Below are 26974 nucleotides of genomic sequence, written 5' to 3' on the forward strand. Positions count from 1 at the left end.
CTGCCCCTTTTTCCTAAAGCTATAAGCTCTTGTTTGAGATTGCCCCTACAAGGGGAAACATCCTCTCTATGTCTACTTTGTCAATCCCCTTTAGCGTCTTATATACCTCGATTAGATCTCCTCTCATTTTTCTAAACTCCAGAGAGTATTGACCTAAACTGCTCAATCTCTCATCAGACAGACCCTTCACTCTGAAAGGAACACCTCTTTGGGTGTAGATAGACCACAGTGTTGTAGGCCAAGGAGGACAGAAACAAGAATGGGGTGGCATGGTGGCTCAGTGGTTAACACAGCTGCCTCACAGCGCCCAGGGACCCGGATTCAATTCCAGTCTCAGACAACTGTCTGTGTGGAGTTTGCACATTCTCCCCGTGTCTGCATGGGTTTCCTCCGGGTGCTCCAGTTTCCTCCCACAGCCCAAAGATGTGCAGGCTGGGTGGATTGGCCATTCCTGATTGCCCATAGTGTTCAGGGATGTGTAGATTAGGTGGGTTATAGGGGAATGGGTCTGGGTGGGTTGCTCTAAAGGTTAGTGTGGACTAGTTGCGCTGAAGGGTCTGTTTCCACACTGTAGGGGCTCTTTAAAAAAAAAGTCAAAACTTCACCAGAGCAAGGAGGGTCGGGGACCTTTCTCACAAAAGAGATGATCAGGCGGTTGTTGTTATTGCTGGGGGCTATGTTTCTACATGACAGCGATAGGTATAAAGTCGTTGAGGTAACAGGGACAGCAAATGGAAATGTTGGAGGAACACCACATCAGAGGAGCAGGAAAGTTGATGAAGGGAATGGAGTGAAAAATGGTGAGGAAGCTTTTCTAAAACCACACAAGGCTATAGCTGGAATACTGTGAAGAGTTCTGGGCCCCGTATGTAAGGAGTGGTAGGCTGGCATTGGAGGCAGTCCAGAGAAGGTTCACTCAGCTTATACCAAGCCTGTCTGATGAGGAGCGGGCAAGTAGGTCGGTCCTGTACTCTTTGTAGTTTAGAGGAATGACCTGTGACCTTATTGAAACATAAAAGACTCTTCAGGAACTTGACAGGGTAGATGTGGAAAGATTGTTTCCCGGAAGGTACATATTGGCGCAAGACAGAGATAAGGAGGAAATTTCTTCTGAGGGGAGTGAATCTGTGGAATTCTTTACCACAGAGGGCTGTCAAAGCTGAGGTAGACATTTTTTTAAAATCAATAAGCGAACAGAAGCAAGAATTACGAGGGAAAAGGCAGTAAGGCCGATTTATCAGATAAGCCATTAGGTCATTGAATGTCGGAGCAGACTCGATAGGCCGAATGGCCTACTTCTGATCCTACATCTCATGGTCAGATGCTCTGAGATCACAAGAAGTTGACACACACGACTCTCTCTTTTAAACTTCAATTTTCAACATCTTCATGTCTTTCAGAAGGCACCCCGGAAAGCCACTCAAGGATTGGGGAATGTGCCCAGAGTGCAGCAAAACCAGGCACTGAACCGCCTACAGCTTTGTTACCCTCGAGTTTAACTGTGGGAATTAAGAACTGTTTAACAAAGCCCAGCTCAGACAGCGGCACACAGCTGTACCAGCTCAGTGAGGAGTTTTACAAGATGCTGGCACTGCTCCAGTTTAATGATTCACCATTCCTGCAGAGGCCAGGGGGCAGAGATGGGCAATATTATTCCTGACACTGCTTATAACAGAATCCAGACTCGCAATCTCAATAGCTTGCACACTGGTCATTCAAAGTTTTGTTCATCAACACCTATTAAGTTGTAGTGTTGATAAACATCACAGAAAAGTGGCACAGTGAAGTCACAAAGTAATCCTGAAGGTCAGCAAAATGATAAAGATATCAGACGCCTCCAGCACAACCTTCAACAACTTAGATTTATATGGCACCCACTCCACGGTGTTCAACAAGACACAGGAGAGAGAGAATGGTTCTTCGAGTCACAGAGTCATACAGCATGGAAACAGACCCTTCAGTCCAACTAGTCCATGCTGACCAAGTTTCCCAAACTAAACTAGGCCCATATCCCTCAAAACCTTTCCTATCCATGTACCTGTCCAAATGTCTTTTGGCTATTGTAACTGTACCTACATCCACTACTTCCTCTGACAGTTCATTTCTACGGACAAATCACCTTCTGTGGGAAAACGTTGCCATTCAGATCCCTTATCAATCTTTTTCCCCTCACATTATAAATATGCTCGCTAGTTTTGGACTCCCGTACACTAGAGAAAAGATCTTTACTATTCACCTTACTCATGATTTTATAAATCTCCATAAAGGTCATTCCTCAACCTCCTACACTCCACTGGAAAAGGTCCCAGCCTCTCCTTATAACTCAAACTGTCCATTCCCTGCAACATCCTGGTAAATCTCTTCTGCACCCTGTCCAACTTAGCAGGGTGACCAGAACTGTACACAGTAATCCAAAAGTGGCCTCATCAACAACCTCAACTTGACATCCAATGAACTATTTAAATAAGCTCAATGTAGATTTGGTCACAGCGTTGAGGAACTTCTGTTATCTCAAGGACTGGAGAATTAAGACCGACCTCCCTGGAGATCATGTGATAGAGGAGCCTTTGACAGAGCAGACAGGGAGAAACTGATACCTGTTTGTGGAAAGTCAAGAACAAGGGGGCTCCAATTTAAGGTCACTAGTGATGCAAGTAGAAATGTTATTGACACAGCGAATGGGATGAACATTTACAATATGCTGCTCGAGGGTGTGATGGAGATCGAAGATTCCAAGAAGGAATTGGAATATTACCTGCAAAGGAAGAATGCATAGGGTTACAGGGAGAAGGCAGGAGAACATAATGCTGCTTTGGTGAGCCAGTGGGAGACATGCTGGGCCGAACGGCCTTTGTTTGCGCTGTAACAATTCCACGATGCCAAGAACGAAATGTTAAGTCAGTGACTAAAACACTTGGTCAGTGTGGCAAGGTGTGAAAGAGCTTGTTGAGAAGGAGAGGAGTTCCAGAGAAATAGGGTCTGAGGCCCAGGCAGATGAAGGAATGGCCGCTGATGGTGCAGCGACGGGAATCTGTGAACATCTCAGAGATCAGAGCCAGGCAAGTGCAGCAATATCAAGATGGGTGTGGGCCTGAAGGAATTTTCAGAGACAGAGAGGGGCCGAGATGTGGGAATCTAAAAAAAAAGGAGAACTGTTTCCACGTCTGAAAAATAAGAGATTTCTTCTTTTTTTCAATGTGGTCAGAGAACAAAAAATGCATACTGAGGCAATAAATAAAACAGTTCCACACCAGATTCTTGAATACTCCTGCAGTCATTTATCCTCTGCTCGATTAATCCACTCCCCCAAGCTTCAAACCTATTCAACACAGGAATAGGAGCAGCTGTAGGCCATTCGGCCCATTAACCCTGGTCTGCCATTCAGTCTGTTGCGGGGTTGACCATCCACTGTCTCACAATAACGGGCCACCCATTTTAAGAGATTTCTGGGTGCCATTGAGAATTCGGAATGTGCTTCCTCAAAATGTCAGAGTGTTTGGAACCTTTTTTTGAAGGCAGAGGTGGGTAGGTAATTGACAAACATGAGGACAGAAGATCAATGGGGGTTGTTGACCGCGTGGAGTAATCAGGTCAGCCATGATCTTAGCGAATGGCAGAGCAGGCTTGAGCAATCCCAATGGCGCCCATTGGCTCCCTGCTTAGCAACTCCTCGATTCCAAATCCTTCACTTTTCTTAGCCCTTCCTCTTCTTCCCCACCACACCTCCAACTCTTCTCTGCAATCTCACTGAACCCTGAAAACACTGCGAGACCTCCAATTCCAGCATTTTGTCTGTGCTCCCACGTTTCACTTCTGCCACTGGCAGCAAAAACCCCAAATTCCAGGGATCACTCAAACAAGGTCACCTCTCCTTCTAGCCCCTTACGTGGCTCAAACACACAAACAGGGAGCAGGAATAGGCTGCTCGGCCCTTCAGTCTTGCTCCGCCATTTAACAGGATCGTGACTGATCTGGTTTTAACCTCAACTCTACACTCGTGTAACGCCTCAGAATCTTTCACTCCCTCAGCAATCAAAATGAACTTTTTACAAGTCTTACGTCAATATGATGGACACAGATAAGCGAGCAAACTGCGCCAGTAAAAACATGTTCACTGCACAAACAGCGAGGGACACTTTTTTAAAAAAAAATACACAGAGGAACAACAGAGCAGGCCACTTCCCTGCTGCAACATCCAATAAGATCAGGGCTGATTTGACTGTAATCTCAAACCTATTTGCCTGCCAAGCTCCGATAACCTTTCACCCAAGTCCTAACCACAAATCCATTGGCAACTGCTTTAAAAATGTTCAAGAACTCATGGGATATGTATTTCCTGGCAAGGTCAGCCAACCTTTGTTGTCCATCCCAGCTGGCCTTGAGACAACAGTCAAAACTCAACCATGTTGCCGTGTGTCTAGAGTCTGGGACAGATCAGATACGCGAATGGATTTTCTATAAAAAAGAACATTCTAAAGCACTTCAGAGTGCCCCTGAACACTTACAGCACGGAAGCAGGCCATTCGTGCTATTATCTCTGCACCGACTCTCAAATTTGCAGAACCATTTTCCCACCTTCTCCCCCTAACTCTGCGCAAGAATGATCCCGGGGTGGGGGGGTCACGCGAGGAGCAATTACACGTCTAGAGCGGACGTGGAGAAGAGGTCTCCACTCGTAGGAGAGACTAGGACCTGAGGGCACAGCCTCAGAGCGAAGGGACGACCCTTTAGAACTGAGATGAGGAGCAGTTTCTTCAGCCAGAGGCTGGGGAATCTGAGGAGCTCATTGTCACAGAGGGCTGTGGAGGCCAAGTCATTGAGCATGCTCAGGACACAGAGACAGGCAGGTTCTTGATTAGTGTGGGGATCGAAGGTTAGAAGGAGAAGGCAGGAGAATGGGGTTCGGAAACACATCAGCCCTGATCGAATGGTGCAGCAGACTTGATGAGCTGAATGGCCTAATTCTGCTCCTATGGTCTTATTCTTTGTTTTTAGGTAATCTATTACTAATTCACTCATGGGGTATGGGCATCGTTGGCTGGATCAGCATTTATTGCCCGTCCTTTCTCAACAGCAACTAGGGACAGGCAAGAAAAGGACCCACCAGCAACGCCCACATCTTGACAGTGAATGAGGAAAGAAAAAAGGTTCCAATTCTAATTCTCACTTCAAATGCCTCAATTGAACCTGACTTCTTCACGTCGTCAGGCAGCAGTTTCCCTAACCATTTACTTTGTGACAAAAATAGTTAGACTATAAGATGCAACAGCAGAAGTAGGCCACTCAGCCCATCAAGACTGCTCCACCATTCAATAAGATCATGGCTGATTTGATAATCCTCAATTTCACTTTCCCGCCTTTTCCCCATAACCCTTGATTCCATTACTGATTGTAAATCTGTCTCTCTCAGCCTTGAATATACGTCATGACTCAGCCTCGACAGCCCCTCTGCGGTAGAGAATCCCACAGACTCACTCCCCTCTGGGAGAAGAAATCCCTCCTCATCTTGGTCTTATTCTGACATTATAGACTCTGGTCTTAGTCTCTCCCACAAGGGGAAAGAACTTTTCCATATCTACCTTGTCAAGGCCCCTAAGAATTCTGTACGTTTCAATAAGGTCCCCTCTCGTTCTTCTCAACTCCAATAAATACAGGTCCAACCTACTCAACCCCTCCTCAGAATACAGTCCCTCTATACTCTGTATCAGCCGAGTGAACCTTCCCTGGACTGCCTCCAATGCCAGTGTCTCTTTCCTTAGACAAGGTGCCCATGGATTCACAATATTCTACAATTGTCTCCATTGCTTCTTCCTCCCCATTACCTCCAGTCTGTGCCCTCTCGTTCTCTCACATTGGTAGAATGAGAATTTCTCCCTATCCCCTCTCTCCAGAACCCTCTCGATCCTGAACATCTCGATCAATATTTCTCCTGGGGGGAAAAGCAGCGCCAACCTCTCCAATCTCAGTGGAACTGAGGTTCCTCGTCTCTCGGTCCATTTCTGGGAACAATTTCTGCACCCTCTCTAACGTCTTCACAACCTTCCTAGCGCATGATGCCCAGTACTGAATGCAAGCTGAGGCTGAACCAGGCTTGAGAGAACATTCTATTCTTGGGCTCTATGTCTCCAAGACTCACAGCTGCGGGTCCTACCCAGCATGCCACAGCCGGCAGCAATGTACTGGAAATAACTGCATAACGTGACACCAACATATCACACAGTTTACATTAAAATAACTGTGAGGTTGGGTTCATCGTGTTACCCATTATGCTGGGTTTCCTACTGCTGGCACTGGATTTGAAACCCAGAAGCCCAGGTTAACGTGCCTGGGACATGGGTCCAAATCCATTCATGCCATTACCTCTGCACCAACTCTTCAAATTAGCAGGTGCCATTTTCCCACCTTGTCCCCGTAACTCTGCACAAGACGACAGCTGGTGAGATTCAAATTCAGTTAGAAATCTGCAGTTGCAAGTTTGTCTCATGATAGTGGCAACTGCCAATTGTTGTAAAACCCCAACTGGGTCACTAATGCCATTTAGGGAGGGAAATCTCCAGTCCATACCCAGTCTGGACTACAAGTGACTCCAGACCCACAACAACGTGCTGGACTACCCTCTGAAATGGCCCTTGCAAGATAGTTAGGTCCAGGAAATTTAGGAACGGGACATTCCCTACTCATGAAAGAGTTTCAAATATATAACACACCTTCAGTGTTATTGGGTCATTAGGATCATAGAATCCCTACAGTGTGGAAGCAGGACATTCAGCCCATTGAGTCAACATCAATACTCTGGACTGCATGCCACCCAGACCCACATCCCCCTACCCTAACCCTGTAACCCTGCAATCCCCAAGGCTAAGCTACCTAGCCTGCACATCCCTGGACACAATGGGACCATTTCCCATGGCCAACCCATCTAATGTGCACAGCTTTGCACAGTGGGAGGAAACCGGAGCACCCGGAGGAAACCCACGCAGACACGGGGAGAATGTGCAAACTCCACACAGACAGTCGTCTGAGGTGAGAATCGAACCCGGGTCCCTGGTGCCGTGAGGCAGCAGTGTTAACCACTGAGCCACCGTGCCACAATCCTGGAATTCCCTCCCTAAGGGCATTGCGGGTCTGCCTAAATCACATGAGCTGCAGCGGTTCAAGAAGGCAGCTCACCCCCACCTTCTCAAGGGGCAACTAGGGATGGCAGTAAATGCTGGGCCCAGCCAGCAATGCCCATACCCCATGAATGAATAACCTAGAGGCAATTCACTTTTCTGTCGAGGAATTAATGAGTCTTTCAAAAAGGTCACACTCTTACACTGCCAGAACATTGTCAGTTTGAGTGTCGCACCCTTTGACATAAATATCTGACTCTCCCGATGGCAGTACTAGAGGAATACTGCCCTGTTGGGAAGCGCCATCTTTCAGGTGAGTGCTTCTAAGATATTCCCATCAACCCTGCCATGAGTTGGGAAAGGTACAAACAGCAAGACACTGTGGTTCACCACACAGGAACATGGGTGGGAACTCCTGTTGGGATCGCAAAGGCCAACTTAGCTGGGAGTTAAAAATAATGCTGGGTGACTTGCCTAGCTTTGACTCAAGGGGAAAAAATCTCCAGGAAAACTCTTAGAATGGAAAGACACTTCTGGAGTTAAGAGTTTTCAGATCGGGAAAGGAAAAGACAAAAGCAAGCCCCATGGAGTTAGGAAAACACTTTTATCCAATGCTGGAAGAATCAAGTCTCTCCTTCAAATGGCTGTATAAAAGCATATCATTGAAGCCAAATCAGTCTAATTAAAACTAATAAAAGAGAGAAAAAGTTATTGTGATTTAAAACAGAAGCAATCCAGAAAAATAGCATTTAGTCAATTGTGCTTTTAGCTTGTTTGTTACAGTGTAAGGCTTAAAATGTGTAGTTCTATTGTATCATCCTTCCAGCCATTGAATGGAAACTTGAATTTCATCTTTTATATAAAAGTTACCAGTCTTGCCAGTGATTGTAGCATGACAGATGGAAGAATATAAGGCTCTTGTGACACAGTGGTAGTGTCCCTGCCTCAGAGCCTGGAGATCCAGGTTCAAGTCCCACCAGCTCCAGAGATGTGTTGTAACATCTGAGCTGGTTAATTAGAAAATGATTACAATCAGAAGAATCTTCCTTAATTAAACAGCCTGTGAGAGAACATGCAACTTGTAATTAAATTGCCAAAGAGGAAGATCTCTTCAAATTGAGGCACGGTGAGAATATGTCATGAACACAGTGAGGTGTTTCTGTCGAAAGGGATGGTGAAAGCAGAATCAATGGATCGCTTTCGAAAGGGAATTTTGCTAAATGGTGGACAAGGTAATAAATCTCAGGAAGGAATGGAGATGGCAACAGACAGACAGTCTTTCATGTTTGCATGGTGTCACAGAGTCATAGAGATGTACAGCACAGAAACAGACCCCTCGGTCCAACTTGTCCATGCTGACCAGATATCCTAAATTAATCTAGCCCCGTTTGCCAGCATTTGGCCCATATCCCTCTAAACGCTTCCTATTCATATACCCATCCGACTGCCTTTTAAATGTTGTAATTGTACCAGCCTCCTCCACTTCCTCTGGCAGCTCGTTCCGTACACACACCACCCTCTGCGTGAAAAAGTTAGAACATGGAACATAGAACAGTACAGGCCCTTTGGCCCACGATGTTCTGCTGAACTTTTATCCGAAACCCAAGGTCTATCTAGCCTCCACTGCTACCTTATACTATCATCCAAGTTACCCCTTGGATCCTTTTTAAATCTTTCCCTTCTCACCTTAAACTTATGCCCTCTAGTTTTGGACTTCCCCACCCTGGGGAACAGACCTTGACTATTCACTCTATCCAAGCCCCTCATGATTTTATAAACCTCTACAAGGTCACCCCTCAGCCTCTGACTCTCCAGGGAAAACAGACCCAGCCTATAACTCAAATCCTCCAACCCTTGCAACATCCATGTAAATCTTTCTGAACCCTTTCAAGTTTAACAACATCTTCCCTGTAGCAGGGAGACTAGAACTGAATGCAGTATTCCAAAAAGTGGCCTAACCAATGTCCTGTACAGCTGCAACATGACCTCCCAACTCCTATACTCAATGCACTGACCAATAAAGGCAAGTATACCAAACACCTTCTTCACTATCCTGTCTACCTGCAACTCCACCTTGGATTTAGTAAAAACTTCTCTCCACAATTCTATGAAGTTGTAAAACAGACGGTTGAGTAAAGATCCAGATGATCTTCCCACTGCGGGCAATTCAAAAGGCTATCTTTGAATGGTGTAGCAGGCTTGAAGGGCCGAATGGCCTACTCCTGCTCCAATTTCTATGTTAGGGAACCAGGTCTTCACATATGACAGACACATGGAGAGGACCATAAGAAATAGGAGTGGGATCAGGCCACTCAGCCCATCCAGGCTTGCTCCACCATTCAAAATGGGGCACCATGACTGATCTATCTCAATGTTATTTACCCAGACAGTCCCCAAATACCCAACATCTTGCAATCTCGATTCTGACTGCAGATAGCTACCAGGCATCTGCAGCATTCACAGGCAGAGAATTCAAAAGATTTACAGCCTCAAAAGTTGAAGAAAAGGCAAGGAAACCAACTAAGGACATTACGGAGAACTGACCTCACTTCTTTGTTCCGGAGAGAAAAGGAGAGTGCACATTCAAAACCTGAAACCTAAACATAAGGCAGCTGAGATAAAGGTGTTGGCAATTTAATGTGAATGGCAGAGGTGAATAAAGCCTCACACTACAGGTAATGAGATTATGGAGCAAATTACTGCAGATGTTGGAATCTGAACTGAGAAACAAAAAAAACGTTGGCGATCACAGTGGGTCAAAACATCCACTTATAAAGCCACAGCAAGTTGTGGTGATCTGGAAGGGGGTCTGACTGAACAATGGCTACGGTCAACAGGAATTCTGAAATTAAAAAACAGATTTGGAGGAAGATTTGAAAACAAAAAACAAAAATCGCATCAGGTACGGGGACAGGGACTACTGTCAAAATCTTTAAAAAGAGCCAGCAGAGGCACAATGGACTGAATGACCTCATTCGCTGCTGTTGTTCAATTTTACACTGAAACAGTGCATCACCCGAGCCTCCTGTCTTTCACAGACTGTAGGACGAGGGCAGGAGAGAACAGCATTGGAAATTAAATTTATTTACGTAGCGAGATTCTGAAATGTCACTCCATTCAGCCTGCTATCTCGCTGTGTATTTAGTTTGAATGCTGCTTATTCCACATTTATATTCAAAAAACTTTTAATTGTGAACGGTTTTCCTTTCCTAGTGACAACCCTGGTGCGTTATTAACGGAAACACGAGGACATTCAGCCCCTCAAACCTTTTCCTTCGCTCATGCAGAGCCCAATTGGTTATATTAATTCACAAAATGTGGCTGTCTCTGGCTGGCTCGGTATTTATTGCCTGTCCCTATGTGCCCCTTGAGAAGGTGGGGGTGAGCTGCCTTCTTGAACTACTGCATCCCACCTGCTGCAGGTCGACACACAATGCCCTTAGGGAGGGAATTCCAGGATTTCGACCCAGTGGCTTTATCACATAGTGGGATTTTGCCGTGTCTAAACTGGCTGCCCCATCTCCCGCATTACAACAGCTATTGTTCACATAGCAGGAGCTCTCTGCACTAATATTGGTTGCCCTGTCTCCTTCATTAGAGCAGTCATCGCATAGTGGGAGCTTGCTGTGCACATACTGGCTGCCATGCTCTTCTGCAGTACGACAGTGAGTCCACTTCAAACAGGAATTCACGGGCTGCAACGTGACATGCTGCACGAGGCGTTACATAAATGCACCTCCATAAGTCCCACATGGTCAGAAGCTTCTGCCCCCTGTAGGTGTTCGAGTGGCACGCCAACTGTATTCTGTTCAAAGTGACCCACTTGCTACACCTACAACCACAGGTAAACCACTCTCAGTTGGAGAAGAAACTTCACAAGAGGGGGGCCTCGCCAGAGCCTGGATGAGGAATTTAACAGGAGGCTTAGACCAGGCAGTAGTGAGTAAATTCACACAGCGTGTCCTGAAAAAAAAACAAAAAGTACAAATACTACTTCCCTCTCGGGCAGATTCTGATGAAATCAGCCCCCACCTCGAGTACATCTTTCTGCTTTTAAGTCACCATGTCCAATCTTTCAGTCTAAAGACTTCAAGCACAGATACAAAAATGCTGCCTAGCAACTACCTCCCTGTATGTTAGCAACACAGCAGTGTTAAAATCACATCTAATCAAGTGTATTTGAACAGTCTGACTGCTCCTTCATTGAGTTAAGGGCGGGGGGAGCAGACCCACCTTTAGGCTGGGTCCACGTCGCATCTCCCCTCCCCAGTCACCTTACCCCCAACCCAGAGTACACCACCTCCAAAAAAAACAAATGTGGTATTCAGTCTCCCATCTTGCATAGGGAGGGAGTAGGTCGAAGGTTATTCACATTGTGAAATCCTTCACTGGATCTTCACAAAGAGACTGAACAGCATGTGGCCTCCCTTTTGTTAGGATTGGGAACGGATCCCATTCCTTACATGCAGGCAAAGCTAAATCTCTCCTCCTCCTCCCCCCCAACCCCATATTCCCCTCCCTGCTTTCCATGGCTTGAATAACTTCACCTCAGGAGAAACCCACCATTATCCAACGCTGTCCTTCACCCCCCACAGCCTAAACTGCTTTCAGCCCCCGTCCTCCCTCCCCCCAAAACAGCAACTGGCAGAGGGTGGGGCGATTCTGAGGAGCTGGGTGAAGAAAGCAATTTGATCAGTGTAAAACCAAGACACGGCACTGAAAACCAGGCTCATCCCACGCCACTCACTCAACAGCTTTCTTCCAGGGTAGGGGAATCTAAAACTAGGGGAGACAGCAAGATCTGCAGGTGCTGGAGTCAGAGGAACGCAGAAGGTCAGGCAGCATCAGAGGAGCAGGAAAGTCGACATTTCGGGTTAGGACCCTTCTTCAGAACCGAAGAAAGGTTCTGACCCAAAACGTCAGCTCTCTTGCCCGACCTGCTGCGTTCCTCCAGCTCCACATGGTGTTAAGACTAAAACTAGGAGGACATAGGTTTAAGGTGAGAGGAGAGAGATACAAAAAGGTACTAGGGACAATTTTTTCCACACAGAGGGTGGTGAGTGTCTGGATAGGGCTGCCAGAGGTAATGGTGGAAATTAGTACAATTTTGTCATTTAAGAAACATTTAGACAGCTACATGGATGGGATAGGTATGGAGGGATATAGACCAAATGTATACAAATGGGTTTAATTGTGAAAACTAGGTGGCATGGACATGTTGGGCCGAAGGGCTTGTTTCCATGCTGTAAATCTTCCTGACTCAAGCAGGAATCAACACCCAGATGGAGCATTAGAAATCAGTGGGACAAAACTGGAACGTTCCACAGACAGGCAATTGTACTGAGCCAATCTGATGATGGTAAGCGAAATCCTGCACATTCTCAAACACCTTCATCTCTAGCCAATTCGCTGTCCCACAGAACCGAGAACATTTAAATAGCTATAACTGCTCCAACCCCAACAACTCTGAATGGACATTGTCCTGAAAGGCTGACCCACTCATTTATATAACACCATGAAGGCGACATTAAATGTCTCAAGGGGGCTGCATTCTCAAAATTTCACACTGAACAGCAGGAGATCCAAAGACTGAGGGAGAAGCTCAAAGATTTTGGTTTAAAGAAGCTTCTTACAAAAGATGAACAAGAGAGAGGCACAGAGTTGAGAAAGGCAGCTTTTTTCATTATTTCATCCACAAGGTATACCCCATTTCTGAATAGACTAGAACCAGGTGCACACTTTAAAAAGAAGGCATCTCCCATTTCAGATACAGACGAGGAGCCACTTTCTGAAGGACAGGCATGCCAGACTTGGAACATTGACTCTGTTTCTCTCCCTACAGGTGCTTCTCCAATGCTCTCTGCGCTCGTTTTCAATCATTTTCTTCTTGCAGTCTCAAGAATTTTACAAATGCCTCTGTCTTAAAAAACATTCAATAATGCTCTCCCTCAGAAGGTAGGTAATTCCTTGACCAACACGGTTATCACACAGACACAGGAAGATAGAGAGAAAAAAAATCAGCTCAGCCATGGTGTCATTAGATGGTGGAGCAGACAGAGGGGCTGAATGGCTACTCCCATATTGAATGTTCTCATGTGTAAAGGGGAATTAGGAGATGGTGCTGTCGGATTAATCTCACTGCGTCAGCAATCCAAAAGGCGCAGGCTAAATCCTATTGTGGTAGCTGGTGGAATGTAATTGCAATGGCCAAATTTGGAGCTTAAACCTAGTCTCGGTGATCATGATCATGATAACTACCATTGACTGTCAGAAAAACCCATCTGGCTCACAAACGTCCCTTCAGGAAGGCAGATCTGCCATCCTTAACTAGTCTGGTCCATATGTGACTCCAGACCCACAATGTGGCTGACTCATAACAAACCTCTGAAATCCTCAGTCTTTGGGCATTTAGAGAATGGGGAAAACAAATGCTAGGGTTGTCAGTGACCCACACATCCCAAGAAAGAAAAGAAATTCTATCCACAAACACTGACTGGTAAACATTCATTATGTTCCCATTGTGTCACAACTAATTGAAACATGGCTGTGCATTGGATGCAAGGACATCCATGTGAATGGTGGGGGGGAGTTCTGGGATTTTAACACAGTGAGAGTGAAGGAACAGCGATATATTTCCAAGTCAGGATGGTGAGTGGCTTGGCGGGGAAGGTGTTCCCATGTATCTGCTGCCCTTGTCCTTCTAGATGGAAGTGGTCATGGGTTTGGAAGGTGCTGTCTGAGGATCTTTGGTGAGTTTCTGCAGTGCATCTTGTAGATAGTACACGCTGCTGCTACTGAGTGTCGGTGGAGGGAGGAGTGGATGCTTGTGGATGTGGTGCCAATCAAGCGGCTGCTTTGTCCTGGATGGTATCGAGCTTCTTGAGCGATGTTGGAGCTGCACCCATCCAGGCAAGTGGGGAGTATTCCATCACACTCCTGACTTGTGCCTTGTAGATGGTGGACAGGCTTTGGGGAGTCAGGAGGTGAGTTACTCACTGCAGGATTCGTAGCCTCTGACCTGCTCTTGTAGCCACTGCGTTTATGTGGTAAATCCATTTGAATTTCTGGTCAATGGTAACCCCCAGGATGTTGAGAGTGGGGGGATTCAGTGATGGTAACACCGTTGAATGTCAAATGAATGACAAGATTAGATTTTCTTTGGCACTTGATAGGAGTGTCAGCAAAAATTAATCTCATTTGTTTAATTGCTAGTAGGCATTTAAAAAGAATAAAGATATTCAAATTAAACTTAGTGCTATATTCCAAGAGGATGCTGTATTTTGTACCGAACAATGCATCAAGCACACAGTAGCAGATAGAGAACAGGGTCTATTTTCCATTCTGCTGGAATGGTATTGTCGAAAGGAATGTTCAGTTATTTCTTATCAGAACCACTTGTTCCCTGTCAAACATTCCATCTGAATTTGCAATGTTTTCTCTAGGAGCTTGAAGAAATAGTTCGGAGGGGACAGCAAGGAGATTGCAGTTTCCAAACTAAACAAAATCCAGACAGACAGAGAGAACGCCTTAGGTAAACCTACCCCTGGCCACCCTCTCCTTTACCAAAGGGAGTTCTCTCCAGTCACTCCTGATAATCTGCCACATCGGAGTTTAATTAAAGCTGCATCGGTTACAAACACAAGTTCAAATCTCTGAACAAAAAAACAAAAAGTCCTGGAAATCACATCCACGGAAGCTGCCTGACCTGCTGTGATTTGCAGCATTTTTTTTTGGTTTTTAATACAGATTCCAGCATCTGCAGCAATTTGCTCCTTCAAATCTCCCACTGCTGGGGCAAGAGGACCTCTTGGTTGTCCCTCTGGACCAGGTTATTTCTGGGAACAGAGATACTGGCCTTCTTGGGGAAAGCACACGCATTGCCAATCTCTGGATGTCGTCCTTCTCAAATAAAAGAACTAACTCCGGAGAGGACACCCCGACATTATCCAGATACACATCCCACCACCCGCACCCCCCACCAACAACAACATCCTGCATTGCCACAGCGCCACTCGGCACGGTACAGTATCCTAATGTGTTTCCCTGAAAACACAGCCACCATACGTTGCTCAAAGCGAGACACACACCTTCGGTCGAGCCACTGAAAGCTGGATTAAAGAAGGTGGTTCTTATAAAGTAACCCTAAAAAGGAGAGTGGGGAAGAAAGGCGGGGACGTTTAGGGAGAGAATTCCAGGGCTTAGGTAATTCGGCAACTGAAAGAACCACCACCAACAGTGGAGCAATGGAAATCGAGGATGCGCGAGTACTGCTATCAGGCATAAACAGGCATCTCCGAATATTTGAGGAGATGAGAGAGATGGGGGAAGGATAAGGCTGATGATGGATTTGCAAACAGCAATGAGATTTGCATTGAGGACCAGAACCCACCATTGGGTCAGCACGCACAGGCTGAGTGGGGCTTGGTGGACGTGGAGATACAGGGTAGCAAAGCATTGGATGGTATCAGTGTTACCATCTGCTATCACCTAATTTGATAAATCACGACCACAGTTTGCAGAACAGCAGGAGGCAATGAATGATTCACCAATATAAATAGACCATTAGTCATTTCAACAAAGTACACATCAAGAGTACAGCATGAGGGGAAGGGGTTTACTCACTTCCCAATAAACCAGTTTAAATGCCTGGATTATTGAGGCTGAAACATTAAATGTTTTCCAGAGGGAGTGAGGCTTAGGACTAAAGGGATCAGGGAGAACGTGGGAACAGGGGACTGAGTTGGATGATCAGCCGTGAGCAGATTGCATGGAGGAGCAAGCTCAAAGGGCTGAGTGGCCTACTCTGGCTCTACATTTAATATTAGATGGCAAACGAGTATTTCTAATACCCTCAACTGTGAAAATTCAACTTCCATAAAAAAATGTAAAGCTTCAATAGATAGTTTTACAATAGATTGTATTTTACTGTGTACTTTAATGTACTATGGGGAAGTTTGAGGTGATACACTTTGGCAGGAACAGAGGCTTTAATGGAGAAAGGCTTCAGAAAGCACAAAGGGACTTAGGAGGCCTAGTTCAGGTTTGTCTTAAGGTGACCATGCAGGTTCAGTTGGCAGTTAGGAAGGCAATTGCAATGTTAGTATTCATTTCAAGAGGGCTAGAATACAAGAGCAGGGATGTACAGCTGAGGCCATAAAAGGCTCTGGTCAGACCATGTTTCGAATATTGAGAGCAGATTTGGGCCACATAACTAAGGAAGGATGCACTGGCATTGGAGGGGGTGTCCAGAGGAGGTTTAAAAGAATGATCCGGGAATGAGGGATTGTCATACGAGGACTCTGGATCTGTACTCGATGGAGTTTGGAGTGGAATCTGTTTGAAACAGAATATTGAGGGGCCTGGATAGAACGAACATGAAGGTGATGTTCACACCAGTAGGAGAGACTAGGAGCCTAAGGCACAGTGAAGGGACGACCCTTTAGAATGGAGATGAGGAATGTCTTCAGTCAGAAGGTGGTGAACCTGTGGAACTCATTGCCCTGTGGAGGCCAAGTCATTGAGGTTCTCGATGAATAAGGAGATCAAGGGTTACAGGGAGGAGGCAGGAGGCAGGAGAATGGAGTTGAGAAATTCAGCCATGATCATATGGTGCAGCAGACCAAAATGGGACGAATAGCCTAATTCTGCTCCTATATCTTAGAGTCAAACAATGACTCAGCAGCTCATTCATCTGTACGCTCCTGAGGTTCAGTGGGACACCATCTCACACTGAGTGCAATGGCTGCAGGTGTGGACACCACCAGGCCTGACCTCTGACAGTAACACCATTGCCCCAGTTAAACAGAGGCCATACTGTCCTCCTCAAACAGGCAGGCAAATAGTGCCATAAATCACAAAACACCAGCCGCCAAATTCAGTGGGTAACAAGGAAGGTAAATGGGACGTTGGCATTTATTTCAAAAGAAAATGGAGCATTAAAAATAGGGAGATCTTGTTGAAAATATACACAGCATTTATTAGGCTACAGCTGGAATACTGTTAAGAGTTCTAGGACCTTTGTCCTAGGAAAGAGACTGGCACTGGAGGCAGGATAGAGAACATTCACTCGGCTGACCCCGGGTATGGAGGGACTGTCTTGTGAGGAGGGTTTGAATAGGTTGGGCCTGTACTCATTGGAGTTTAGAAGAATGAACAGTGACCTTATTGAAACAGACAAGATTCTTAGGGAGTACCTGACAGGGTAGATACGGAAAGGTTGTTTCCCCTTGTGGGAGAGTCTAGGACCAGAGGGAATAATCTCAGAGTAAGGGGTCACCCATTTAAGACAGAGATGGGGAGGAATTTCTTCTCTGAGGGGAGTGAATCTGTGGAATTCTTTACTACAGAGGGCTGTCGACGCTGGGTCATTAAGTATATCGAAGCTGAGACAGACAGATTTTTAATCAGTGAGGGGAATCGAGGATTATGGGGAAAAGGCAGGAAAGTGGAGTTGAGGATTATCGAATCAGCCACGATCTTATTGAATGGTGGAGTGGACTCAATGGGCTGAATGGCCCAATTCTGTACCTACACCTTGTGATCTTATGGCAGTATTTCAAGGAGACTGTGGAGGAAAGTTGTTTCCATGTATATTTATCCCTTCCTAAAAGTCACCGAATTCAGATGATCCGTTTGTGGCAGCTTGCTGTGTGCCAATCGGCTACAGGTTTGAGAAAGGACGCCTCAGCTTTATGCTGCAGGACCTCACACATCCAGCTGCCTAGCGTCTCAGAGAGAAAGTAGAGAAGAGGGAAGGTGGAAGAGGGTAGAGAGGGAGCGTGCGAGAGAGAGAGAGAGAGAGAGAGAGAGAGAGAGAGAGAGAGAGAGAGAGAGCACGCACATCTGCCAGTGCAGCACTCCCTCTGTGTCACTCAGCCTCAGAGAAAGGAAACAGTTCAAGATGGTGAAGCTTGAGGGGTTGACGGACTAACCCCTGTTCCTATAAACCAGAACTCAGCACCAAACCCAAGAACGTACAAGGGGGCGTTTTGGTCATTCCTTTTAGGTTTATGCCAGTAGTTGACCCTTCTCCAACCACAAGGCTACACCATAGCATGATGTCCACATTCCTATCTCACAATTTTAACCACCTGCTTTCACTTGGAGCCATGCCTCCAAGCTGCCAAGTCCCTAAGTTCTGGAATTCCCTCCGTCTCACTACTGTCTTTTACATTCATTCCTTGGATGGGGGTGCTATGGCTACCAACAATTGGTGCCCAGGCTTAAGTGCTCATTGAACGGAGCAGGTTAGTGGGCCATTGCAGAGTTAACCACATCCCTGCCCTGGGAATGTTCGATTGGGACAGCGTGGAGCAAACTTTACTCTGAATCTAACCATGTGCTGTCCCTGTCCTGCGAGTCTTCGTGGGGACAATGTCAAGGGAGCTTTACTTTCGGTTTAAAAGAGTAGGAGGAACTTTAAAAAGTTTCCATTTTTAAAAAAATTAGTGAAACACATTGCTGTGGGTGTGGAGTCACAGATTTCAATACCTAAAAAGATCATTAGTAAATAAGATGGGTTTTATTCTTAAATGACAACTGCAAACCTTGCCATTAGGCCACTTTTTATTCCAAATTTTTACTGAATTCAAATTTCACCATTGGCCATGGTGGGATTCAAACTTGAGTTGCCCCAACATTAGTCTATGGTTCTGGATTACTAATCCTGCGATGTTACCACTACATCAGCACCTCCCTCTCTTTCCCCTCTTTTTATTTTGGGGGTGGGGGGGGGGGGGGGGGGCAGGCGAAGGCCTAGTGGTATTAATCGCTGGACTGTTAATCCAGAGAAATAGATAATGTTCCGTGGAGCTGGGTTCGAATCCCACCATGGCAGATGGTGAAATTTGAATTCAATAAAACCTGGAATTAAGAATATAATGATGACCATCAATCCATTGATTGTTGGAAAAACCCACCTGGTTCACTAATGTCCTTTAGGGAAGGAAACTGCCATCCTTACCTGGTCTGGCCTACATGTGACTCCAGACCCACAGCAATGTGGTTAACTCTGAACTGCCCTCTGGGCAATGAATGCTATCTGGTCAGCGATGCCCTCATCCCCTGAATGAATAAAGAAAAAAAAAAGACTAGGATTATTCTTCTAAATTCCAACGAGTATAAGGGGGAATGTTATAGAAACGTATGAAATTATGAAGGGATAGATCAGATATAAACAGGGAGGTTGTTTCCACTGGCAGGTGAAACTATAACCAAGGGGTATAGCTTCAAAATAAGGAGGAGCAGGTTTAGGACTGAGTTGAGGAGGAATCTCTTCACTTAAAAGGGTTGTGAATCTGTGGAATTCTCTGCCCAGTGAAACAGTTGAGGCTACCTCGTGGAATGATTTAAGGCAAAAGGTAGATTTTGAACAGCAAAGGAATTAAGGGTTATGGTGAGCAGGAGGGTAAGTGGAGCTGTGTCCATGAAACGATCAGCCATGATCTTATTGAATGGCGAGGCAGGCTCGATGGGCCGGATGGCCTACTCCTGCTCCTATTTCTTATGTTCTTTGACCAATCTTTTGTTCATCTTGCAAAATTTGTGTGTTGACTCTTCTATGAAGGACTTTGGAGTAGTAAAGGCACTATATAAATACAGATTGTTAAATTCACCATAGGAATAATTACAAGAAACCTCCATAATAAAAACACACTTGGGGCAAAGGAATTAAAATGACAAATATGTAATTATGGTGTCAAAATTGATTAGAGTGGTTCTGCATACACAATTGTTTGCAAATGTCTCTGAACAATGGGTGGTATTCCCAGTATCCAGGCTTCACAAAACCTTGTTAACCCTCAGCGAAACTAAACACCACTTCAAAAGAACACTGGGGTGAGCAGTTATGAGGAAAAGGTGGAGGGTGAGGGGAGGTGAGAAACGGCAGCTGTGTTAGCCTAACTGGGAGCAACGGACACAATGAACAATTGCTGAAATCCCCCTTACACAAAGTCCACACAATACATGTTGCCTTCCTGTCAAATAAAACACCTCGGTTTACAATTCACAATAACTGCACTGCCACAAAACAAAACCTGCCTACTGCATTTCTACGTGGAACCTGCTACTCAAGGCAAGGTTGAGGGAAACAGAGAGATGCATTCAAGGAGAAATTCGGATTAAATACAATCATAGAGCCATAGAGATGTACAGCACAGAAACAGGTCCATGCCGACCAGATATCCTAAATTAATCAAGTCCCATTTGCCAGCACAACAAGGTGCAGGGCTGGATGAACACAGCAGGCCAAGCAGCATCATAGGAGCAGAGAGGCTGACGTTTCGGGCCTAGACCCTTCATCAGATGTGTTCATCCAGCCCTGCACCTTGTTGTCTCGGATTCTCCAGCATCTGCAGTTCCTACTATCTCCCATTTGCCAGCATTTGGCCCATATCCCTCTAAACCCTTCCTATTCATGTACCCATCCAGATGCCTTTTAAATGTTGTAATTGTACCAGCCTCCACCACTTCCTCTAACAGCTCATTCCAAACACACACTATCCTTTGCGTGAAAATGTTGCCCCTTAGGTCCCTTTTTAAATCTTTCCCCTCTCACCTAAAACCTGTGCCCTCTAGTTTTGGACAATGGGTGGGGAAAAGACCTCGGCTATTCGTCCTATCCAAATGAGGATTTTGGTTTGGTTTGTTATTGTCACATGTACCCAGGTACAGTGAAAAGTTTTGTTTTGCGTGCAGATCATACCATACAAAGGTTATAGGGTGACAGAACAGGTTGAGGAATACAATGTTATGGCTGCACAGAAGATTCAAAGAGCAAGATCAACATTAGTTTGCAATCTGAGAAGTCCATTCAGAAGTCGAATCACAGCAGACTTAAAGGGATGAATGAATGAACAATTTATTCACATGTATTTCACTGTAAAATACAACAAAATACATTGAAAAGCTTTCATTTGTCACCACAATCCTGCGCCATTTTGATGGTTTAAGGATTAGAGAAAATGAAAAAACGTAGCTTAAAAGGAGAAGTCCGTCTACACACAAGTTCTAAGCCAGCTCAGAACTGGATCGCCAGACCCAATTAACATTGGAGTCGCTGATCATCACGGGTGGGAAAGAGAAAGCATGAACAGGGGACTGAGTTGGATGATCAGTCATAACCATATTAAATGGCAGAGCAGGCTCGAAGGGCCAAATGGCCTACTTATAGATTCAATGTTTCTATGAAAGGAAAAAAAAGTATGCGAATGTGCCAAATAGAAGATCCCGTGGTGCAAAATGCCCAGCTGCGTTGTAAACTGATGCAACTTCAGTAGAATTAGAATCAGAATATTAAGCCAAATTCCAGACTGAGTCCCAACCAAACCTGCTCTGTCAATTCTGGAGAAGGGACCCAAAATGTTAACTCTGTTTCTCTCTCTCTCTCTCTCCCCCCCGCAATGAGGCTGACAGACGTGTCGAATTTCTCCAGCACACTGCGTGTTGGTTTCTGATTTCCAACACCAGCAGTTCTTTGGGTTCTTCAGCTCTGAAAAGATATGTCCACTAAAAAAAAAACACACGCGCACACACACAAACACACAAGTTGTACAACTGGTTAACGACAGGCACCACTTGGCTCAGAACATGAGTAGGCCGTGCTGTCATGGCAACTGAAATCACTCCTCCAACATTCCTGGCTTGCCTTTTCATTGGGACCTCATCAGGAGTTCCTTACTAACAAATATCGTCCTTCCTACCCACCTCCCCATCCCCCAAATCCCATCCCTTCGCCAGGAAGATTACAGGTTTAACCAAAACGATGGAAAAACAGGGTGGATTCACACACAATAAATACATCGTTAACATTCTACTTTGGTCAAAACTCCAACACAACGTGAACCAAGAACTATACAGATGGAATACTGTCCAAACGACCCACACAGCACACCCCCACCATCACTAATAGTCACTAACCCATGACCTCTTGTGCAGAGATTAACATTCGGGAAAGCTGCTAGGTGCTTTTTGTTAACTCTTCACGTGGTTACAGACAGCATCTGTTGTACAGCCTAAAAAAAAAGTACTTTTGGTGACTCTTTTCAGTGGCTTGAGAGGCCATTTTGGGTGGCACAGTGTTTAGCCCTGCTGCCTCACAGCGCCAGCGATCCGGGTTCGATTCCACCCTTGGGTGACTAGCTGTGTGGAGTTTGCACATTCTCCCCGTGTCTGTGTGGGTTTCCTCCCACAGTCCAAAGATGTGCAGGCTAGGGTCGATTGGCCTTGTTAAATTACCCGTAGTGTCCAGGGATGTATAGGTTAGGTGGATTGGCCGTGCTAAAATGCAGGATTTCGGGAATTGGGTCGGGGTTAAGTCTGATGGGATGCTCTTCAGAAGGTTATTGTAGATTTGATGGGCCAAATGGCCTCTTACCGCACTGTCGGGATTTTATGGTTTTGATGCCAGCAGAGACAGAGAGAGACAAACAGATTTTTGAGAAGATTTGTAGCTCCGGTTGTGGACGATGAGGTTGTAGACATGTTCGCTGAGCTGGTGTGTTTGATCGTAGATATTTCGTCACCCTGCTAGGTAACATCGTCAATGCGTCTCCAGTGAAGCCTTGGCGTTGTCCCGCTTGTTATTTGTGCGCCTCGGTTTGCTGGGGTGGTTAGCATTACTTCCAGTTCTGTTTCTCAGTGGTTTTTTCTGAAGAAACGTCAGCTTTCCTGCTCCTCTGATGCTGCTTGGCCTGCTGTGTTCATCCAGCTCTACACACCCTGAATTAGTGTCCTTCTTTGTTCATGTGTATTGAGACCAGTGAGAATTGGACAGGTCTCATGGTGGCTAGTTGGTGTTTGTGTATCCTTATTATCAGTTTACTTCCAATTTGGCCTATATAATGTTTCTCACAGTCCTTGTGTGGTATTTTATATATTATGTTAGTTTTATTGGTTTTGGGTATGGGATCCTTTACGTTCGTTAGCAGCTGTCACAGGGTGGTTGTTGGTTTGTGGAGGGAGGAGATTGGGGTGGGAGAGATGACTCAGAAAAGCCCGACAGTGCACACTGAGTCTGCACTGACTCTGTGAAGAGCATCCAACTGCTGCATTCCTATACAGTGCATGTTTCCTCAGCATTGTGGAAGTGCTGAGGAAACATGCACTGTACAGATGTGGAGATGTTTCTTCTTGTGGGAGAGTCTAGGACCAGAGGGTATGATATAGAATAAGGGATCACACATGTAAGACAGAGATGAGGAGGAATTTCTTCTCTCTCAGGGCCGTGAATCTGTGGACTTCTTTATCGCAGAGGCCTGGGTCATTAAGTACTTTCAAGGCTGAGACAGCCTTGAATTTTTAATCAGTGAGGGAAATCGAGGCTTATGGGGAAAAGGCAGGAAAGTGGAGTTGAGGAATATCAAATCAGCCATGATCTTATTGAATGGTGGAGCCAGCTGATGGGCTGAATGGCCTATTTCTGCTCCCACATCATATGGCTTTCTGGTCTAAGTGACTCGTTACAACACAAGACCTCTGATAAGACGGACAGAGGTATTAGAGGAAGCGGGAGGAGGAGGGGGAGGAGGAGGGGGAGGAGGAATGAATTCCAGACAGCCAATGGCATTGTCACCAACTGAGGAGCATTTCAGGAGTCTGGGGTCTGAGGAGCGCAAGAGATCCGAGTGTTCAGGGAGAATATCTTTCACGAATGCAAAGCTTCTCAAACAGCAAATCATTTACATTCCATCTCTAATAATCAATTAGTGAAGTTCTTTGCAGAAATGAAAATCACATATTAGCAATGCCCTCCAGTAGCTCCGGCCACCACAACATTCCCCTGCCTCCTGGGGCTCCGTGGCGGTAGTTAATGGCCATTGTTGTATGGCATTTTTTTTGCCCTTCATTCAACTGAAGGATGGCTCAGCAGAGGACAGCAAACACTGCCAAGCCTGGATAGGTCTGCACTGTAGGTAGTCAGTCTTGTTCATTATTCCCAGCAGCTAGACTAAATTGGAAATGTTCGACTTGCTAATGCGCTGTAAACTGAGAATCTTGTTTTGTCTGAGTGTCCATATCTCAGTGGCTTTGCTGTGTCTGTATGCGCGTGTGGGAATCCAGATGTTACCAAATACATGTGACATAACTATAACAATTAGAGCTTTTGGGGGGCAGTGATAGCACCGTTATTTCAGAAACATACAAAACAGGAGTAGGCCATTCGGCCCTTTATGGTTGCTCCACCATTTAATACGATCATGACCGATCATCCCTGTTCCCACATGCTCCCCATACCCCTTGATCCCGTTAGCCCTAAGAACTATATCTAACTCCTTCTTGAAAACAGTCAAGTGTTTTGGCCTCAACGACTTTCTCTAGCAGCAATTTCCACAGGCTCCCCACTCTCTGGGTGAAGACATTTCTCCTCATCTCAGTCCTAAATGGCCCACCCCGTATCCGTAGACTATGAGCCCCTGGTTATCAGAAACATCCTTCTTGTGTTTACTCTGTCCAATCCAGTTGGGATTTTATCAGTTTAAGTACACAGCATCTCCAACTGAAACACCACGTTGCACTGAGAGAGGAAGCGAGACATTTGTCAGCAAGATCATTGGTGGATGGTCTGGATGATTAGCCACCATCATATTGAAAATTAAAGCAGACTCAAAAGGGCCAAATAGCCTACTCCTGTTCCTATTTCAATTACAACCTAAAATCTTCACTCTACATAATCCTATGCTGTTCTCCTCTTCTCCACTCAAGTCCATAGGTCAACAGATTGGGTGGAGCTTAACACATTCGCTAACATTAACCTTTTCAGAACCACGATCCTACACAACTACACATATGCCCACAAGGACACATGCTCCGCAGCCAAAAGGAATATGTTACAGCCTTGTATCTTTGCTGAATTAGCCGAGAGCTTAGGTAGCCTAGCGCTGCCCACCGTAATCTCCATGGCAACCTCACAGCCAATCATAGTCCACTTGCCAACCAATCAGCGCTCTATTCTCCTGTTGTAGAAATTGTTGTGTTGCTGAAATTTGGCATTCTTGCATGTGTCCTGACGAGTACGCGACGAAACGTTTCAGCAACAAACCTAGTTCCAGCCGTGATCCAACTGAATGGCAGAGAAGGCTCAGAAGGGCCGAATGGCCTACTCCTACTGTCAGCAAGATTCCAGTCCCCGCATTTCCCAAAGTAGTATTCAAATCAAAACCTGCCTGACAGAAAATTGGCACGTCCCTCTCAAATCTCTTGAGCTGCTCAGAAATCACAAAGTCAGCCTTCACCAGTACAGCCCGGGAGCGGGGAAAAAAAAAAAAAGAGGGCTTTTTGTACAGGAGCTTCAAAACCCAACTGCACCACAAACAGAACAACAAATAGTTAACATGCAAAACATCACAGCACACACTGCTCATCATCTTTTAACGATTGCTATCACTGAGTCGGAAAACAGCTTATGCGCTGATGCTATCAATGAGCACTTGACATACACCCAGTGGACAGCGATACAAAACATGGAGTGGAAAGTGCGTGACGGGAGAAATATAAAAAGATCCATTTTGAAGCTAGTTAATCACCGCACTGAAGGTTTCATAAAATGTGTTCTCTAATGAAGCTTTTGCTGGTTTAATACCTTCGTCTAATACGTTTCCACGTTGCTCATAAGCCCAATCCAGCAGAATAATTACCCTGCCATCGCCAATTAATTTTCCTAAATTGAAGGTCCAACCTATTCAGTAGTCTCTAGGCCTCAATTCACCATTATGTATTACACAGTGTTTACGTAGCACCTTTCACAATCACTGGACATCCCATTCACTGCCAATGTGGTACAGTGCAGTCTCCATTATTCAAGTCCCGAGGATCGGGGCAGCATGGTGGCTCAGTGGTTAGCACTGCTGCCTCACAGCACCAGGGACCTGGGTTCGATTCCACCCTCGGGTGACTGTCTGTGTGGAGTTTGCACATTCTCCCTGTGTCTGCGTGGGTTCCTTCCCAGAGTCCAAAGGTGGGCAGGGTAGGTAGATTGACCGTACTAAATTATCCATAGTGTTCAGAGATGGGCAATGGAGGGTTACAAGGACAGGGTATGGGTGGTGGGTCTAGGTGGGATGCTCTTCAGAGGGACAGTGTGGAGGTGATGGGCTGAGTGGCCTGCTTCTACACAGTAGGGATTCTATGAATGCTCATGCAACCGGCATCTGAGATTCAAATGGGCAACTTCAGATGCTTGGGAACCAAAACAAGAAACTGCTGGAAAAGCTCAGTGAGTCTGGCAGCATCCGTGGAGAGAAATCAGTTAACATTTTGGATCAAGTGACCCTTACTTGGGATCAGGATAGGCAGCACGGTGACTCAGTGGTTAGCATGGCTTCCTCACAGTGCCAGGGACCCGGGTTCGATTCCACCCTCAGCCGACTGTCTGTGTGGAGTTTGCACATTCTCCCCGTGTCTGCGTGGGTTTCCTCCGGGTGCTCCGGTTTCCTCCCACAGTCCAAAGATGTGCAGGTTAGGGTGGATTGGCCATGCTAAATACAAGGTTACTGGGATTGGGCAGAAGGGTGGGTCTGAGTGGGATGCTCTTCGCAGGGTCAGTGTGGACTTGATGGGCCAAATGGCCTGCTCCCACACTGTAGGGATTCTATGACTGGAAGGGGATAGCGGATCAGATTTTTAAAAAAATTAACGAGAGTTCAAGGCTGACCTAAAATTGATAAAGACGGGGTCACCTATCATGGTCAAGTCCTGGGCGCTTTTTTTAAAAAACAAATGTACATTCACCTGTATCAGAGATAGTAGGAACTGCAGATGCTGGAGAATCTGAGATAACAAGGTGTAGAGCTGGATGAACACAGCAGGCCAAGCAGCATCAGAGGAGCAGGAAGGCTGACGTTTCGGGCCTAGACCCTCCTTCA

Source organism: Rhincodon typus, chromosome 4 (assembly GCF_021869965.1).
Source record: "Rhincodon typus isolate 14 chromosome 4, sRhiTyp1.1, whole genome shotgun sequence".
Classification (NCBI taxonomy): Eukaryota; Metazoa; Chordata; class Chondrichthyes; order Orectolobiformes; family Rhincodontidae; genus Rhincodon; species Rhincodon typus.